This window comes from Bubalus bubalis, chromosome 17, assembly GCF_019923935.1.
Source record: "Bubalus bubalis isolate 160015118507 breed Murrah chromosome 17, NDDB_SH_1, whole genome shotgun sequence".
Taxonomy (NCBI): domain Eukaryota; kingdom Metazoa; phylum Chordata; class Mammalia; order Artiodactyla; family Bovidae; genus Bubalus; species Bubalus bubalis.
Genome location: NC_059173.1, coordinates 48,897,282 through 48,902,450, shown reverse-complemented (window position 1 = coordinate 48,902,450; position 5,169 = coordinate 48,897,282). Strand labels below are relative to the sequence as shown.

The 5,169-nt window shown below is 35.2% G+C and overlaps 1 non-coding gene across 1 annotated transcript; it reads left to right on the top strand.

Moving 5' to 3' along the window:
• Window positions 1–3,345: 3,345 nt before the first annotated feature.
• On the top strand, window positions 3,346–3,418 carry TRNAY-GUA. The gene has a single exon. It is a non-coding gene; the product is annotated as a tRNA-Tyr (tRNA).
• The last annotated feature ends 1,751 nt before the right edge of the window (window positions 3,419–5,169 follow it).

Sequence of the window (5,169 nt, the reverse complement as noted above, 5' to 3'; positions counted from 1 at the left end):
ACATCTATTATTAGATACTTAAAAACACAATGATTGCAGATGGTAGAATTGGGTAACAAAAGCACAGGAAAGGTGGATGTAACTTCTATTTGGTTAGAATTATTTACAAGCATTATGAAAAGGTAACATTCCAGGGGGAAATAATTATGGCCAGAAGAGTTCCTGGATTCAATATTCTACAGTCCAGAAAACACACACCTCTCTGATTTAACTTTTTGTCAACCTTCATGTAAACTGGTGTCTTAAAGTAGTGCATGAGTGTCTTAATTCATGGGCTGAAAGGCCAAGCACCTAGATTCAGGTGAACAGTTAAGGACAGGACTGTGGGCTAGTTCATGTGGTTGGTGGTGGTGGTAGTTCAGTCACTAAGTCTTGTCTGACTCTTTGCGACCCCATGGACTGTAGCCTGCTATGCTTCTCTGTCCATGAAATTCTCCAGGCAACCAACACCGGAGTGGGTTGCCATTTCCTTCTCCAGGGGATCTTCACAACCTAAGGATTGAACCCAGGTCTCCAGCATTGCAAGTGGATTCTCTACTGATTGAGCCACTAGGGAAGTCTAGTTTATGTGGTTATTTAAACATAAAAACAACAACAACAAAATTAGTTTTCCTGGACATGTTACATCACTAGTGCAGATAAGGAAATGGTCCCATAGCCCACGGTCATGTTCTTAACTGTTCACCTGAATCTAGGTGCTTGGTCTTTTAGCCCATGAATTAGGACACACATGCACTACTTTAAGACACCAGTTTACATGAAGGTTGACAAAAAGTTAAATCAGAGAGGTGTGTGTTTTCTGGACTGTAGAATATTGAATCCAGGAACTCTTCTGGCCATAATTATTTTCCCCTGGAATGTTACCTTTTCATAATGCTTGTAAATAATTCTAACCAAATAGAAGTTACATCCACCTTTCCTGTGCTTTTGTTACCCAATTCTACCATGTCCAATCATTGTGTTTTTAAGTATCTAATGGTCCTCAAGATCACAAATTTCTTTCTTCTTGGTAGCTCAGAGGAGCCTGACAGGCTACAGTCCATGGGGTCCCAAAGATTCAGACACAACTGAGTAACTTACACTTTTCAAAGTAAAGTTACTATAGCCTCCTGCCCACAGAAAATAGCAAGAAAAGACACTGGCTGTCAAAATTGAGAGACAATTTGTAATAATTAACATCAGGAGCAACAGACAGCTTTCCTTACTCCTACTCTCTGAGCAAAGTATTCAAAGTCATTGAAACTGTTTGAGAGATAATAAGAACTAAAGAACTTGCAGGTGCTATACACAGAGGCAATGAGCAATACCATCATTATACCATTCAAATTCCAACCAAAACAATCTCCTAAACAGTTGCAGAAGAACTTAATGGTGTCTCACTTTAAGGAGGAAGGTTCTTAAGTGTAGCCTTGAGCCATAAACCTTTAAAAGGAAGATTAGTAGACAATTTTGGCCTCATAGATATAACCTTAATGTGTGATTCTACCTGAAATTTGGCTTCTGTCTAGCTATATCTCGGATCTCTTTGAACACCTGTGTGCCTGAGATTTGCTGTGAGGGTGCCATTGCCATTTTCAAGAGAAGAATTATGCCAGCTGCTTTGGGACTGGTAAGGGATCTATTTGAGACTAAAGAAGTCTAGGAAATGAGTAAGAGGGAAAAAGCATACAATCTAGTTTAGGAGTCATGTTTTTCATGTCACATAGATGGGATTTTCTTTCCCAAGGTTGTCTTTTTGAATTCCTCCTTGAAATAGCAGCAATACTGAATTCTGATGAAGCAACACCTGTTTTGACCCCCAGGCAGACTTTTGGCCAGTAATCCTTTTGGATACTGATTCATTCAATTCTGCTAAATAATTAGTGAGTCAACTTCCCTAGCTGAATTTCATTCCTATGGGCAATGCTAACTCTATGATTTCAATCAGTTTATAATCCCAGAATATAGCTTCTAACAAATGAAGCTATAACATATTTGTGGCAAAAATAAAAATAAAATCTAGGACTCTTCAGAAATAAATGTAGCAATGTGTTCTTATTATGACAGTGTCTATGTTATTATTTTTTATATCTTCTTAATTTTAATGCAATCACTTAGTGGAAACATAAATGATGCATATTTGTTGATTTCCTATTAATTGTTTAGTACTTCAACAATATCCTGGTCCTGGTACTGACAATAAACATGTTTCATGAGCTAATAAGTTCAATTACATAATTTTACAATTAAAAAAATTATGAAATTTCTTTCTACTAGTATATAAATACCAACTAACATTGTCTATAACTATTTGTGAATATAAATCTTTGTTATGTAAACTGATGCTTTTTAAATATTTAACATACATACCTTACTCATTATACTAAAGAGACTTACAAATAATTATAAAAAAACCTTTAAGTCTTTAACATTATATCTATAAAATATTCAAAAGAGGGATCTAACTAAATATAGTTAAACTCAGTTACATTTCTGAGTATGAATTTCAGACACATAGTAAGAAAATAGGGATAATAGTTATTTTAAAAGAGATTCAACTGAAATATTACATTTTTGCAACCTTGCTAAGCAATCACACAATCAGGGAGATTCATTGGCTCTATGATCATTTCATTCTCTGCAACTTGCCTCCTGTATTTCTACTGGAACTCTTTATTTTATTTTTTTTAATTTAATTTTATTTAACTTTACAATATTGTATTGGTTTTGCCATATATCAAAATGAATCTGCCACAGGTATACATGTGTTCCCCATCCTGAACCCTCCTCCCTCATCCCTCCCCATACCATCCCTCTGGGTCATCCCAGTGCACCAGCCCCAAGCATCCAGTATCGTGCATTGAACCTGGACTGGCGATTTGTTTCATATATGATGTTATACATATTTCAATGCCATTCTCCCAAATCATCCCACCCTCTCCCTCTCCCACAGAGTCCAAAAGACTGTTCTATACATCAGTGTCTCTTTTGCTGTCTCACATACAGGGTTATTGTTACCATCTTTCTAAATTCCATATATATGCATTAGTATACTGTATTGGTGTTTTTCTTTCTGGTTTACTTCACTCTGTATAATAGGCTGGAACTCTTGCAGAGATCTTCAGTGTATTTCTTTTAAAAAGATCCAACAGAAAATACATGCAGCAGAGAATTGTAAAACTGCATTGAACAATATTTGATCTACACTGAGGAACATTAGGCAATTGGAATAGCTATTCCATAGAAGTATATATGATGAAAAAAAAAAGAAGTATATATGATGACATGAAGTACATTTCCATAATTGTTAAGAAGGCACTTTAAATAGTGTGTTTTAATTTATCTCATCTATATTATAGTTGGGCTTCCCTGATAGCTCAGTTGGTAAAGAATCTGCCTGTAATGCAGGAGACCCCAGTTCGATTCCTGGGTCAGGAAGATCTGCTGGAGAAGGGATAAGCTACCCACTCCAGTATTCTTTGGCTTCCCTGGTGGCTCAGCTGGTAAATAATTTGCCAGCAATTCGGGAGACCTGTGTTCTATCCCTGGATTAGGAAGATCGTCTGGAGAAGGGAAAGGCTATCCACTCCAGTATTTTGGCCTAAAGAATTCCATGGACTACAGAGTTATAATTAAAAACATACTATTAAACCAATAAATACTGAAGGTCTAAAATGGAGACAGAAAGAGAAATAGAGATAGATAAGATTAAGTGATAAGATTACTGAGAAAAATGATATTTCAGATAATGGTTATTTTTAATCAGTGGTTTGTGGATAAATTTAAATTTTTTGTTGCTTTTTCTACTCCATTTTAAATTTTATAAGTCATACACTACATGTATAGTATTTATTCATTTTTAAACTAGTGAAAACTAGTAAAATTCTGTGCAATTTTTAGATTTAATATTCTAACCTATATTTTTGAAAGTACACTTTTAGTATTTCATGTTTTTACAGTGTTAAAATGCTGAATTTAATAATTAAAAAGAATAGCCACTACTATGTGGAAAGAAAGTAGATTTGAATGGCAATTGAAAACACTTTAAATAATTTACCTGAAATTATGACTATTAACTATTAAATGTTGCTTTGTTCATATAGAGTACCAAAGTTAACTAATTCTGGGTCATATGATAGATTTATCCCTAGTTTTGTAAGGAATCCCCATACTGTGCTCCATAATGGCTATATTACTTTACATTCTCACCAACAGTACAGGAGGGTTCCCTTTTCTCCATATACTCTCCAGCATTTATTGCCTATAGCTTTTTTTTTTTTTTTTAAATGATGGCCTCTTTCTCTCAGTTTTGATCCCATGTGAAAATGCCACCAGCATAACAAATCAAGATACCATTCTAAAAAGTATTTGAAATGGATTATTGCTTATTATAGGGCTTCCCTGGTGGCTCAGATGGTAAAGAACCTGCGTGCAATGCAGGAGACCTGGATACTATCCCTGGTTTGGGAACATCCTCTGGAGAAGGGAATGACTATCCAATAAAGAACTCTGGCCTGTAGAATTCTATAGACAGAGGATGCTGGCAGTCGCAAAGAGTTGGACACAACTGAATGACTTTCACACACACACTGTTGGTTACTATTACATTGACTGTAGATACTAGCTATTGTTTAATTTGAAGGGAAAGGCTGCCCACTCCAGTATTCTGGCCTGGAGAATTCCACGGACTATACAGTCCGTGGGCTCGCAAAGCGTCGGACACGACTGAGTGACTTCACTTCACTTCAAGCTCTTTTGAGGCTGACCTGGTAAGAGATCTGAAAATGGTTAGTAATTTATTTGGCCATAGTCAATAGTCATTCTAACAACACAGTCGTTTCCCAGTTGCAGAGGCAATGTTTATAAAATCCACCTATTTTATCTGATAGTATGTAGTAACTTAGAATTGTTTTATTCAGAATTATCTTAATTTATCTTTATGGGAAGAAACAATGTTGTCTTCATTTCACCATAGAATATCATTGTTTGAGTTATCAAGCTCTTTTGTGAGTTTAATTCCATCACAACCTCAGCAATGTCTAACAATTGATAAAAGTATCTGCATTTTTTCTCTTGAAACATGAAACAAATATGTATTTAATACAATATAAATTTTGAATATAATGGAACATAAATAATATAAACTTTTCTTTTGGTGCATTATACAATGAAAAAAATGGATATATTTAA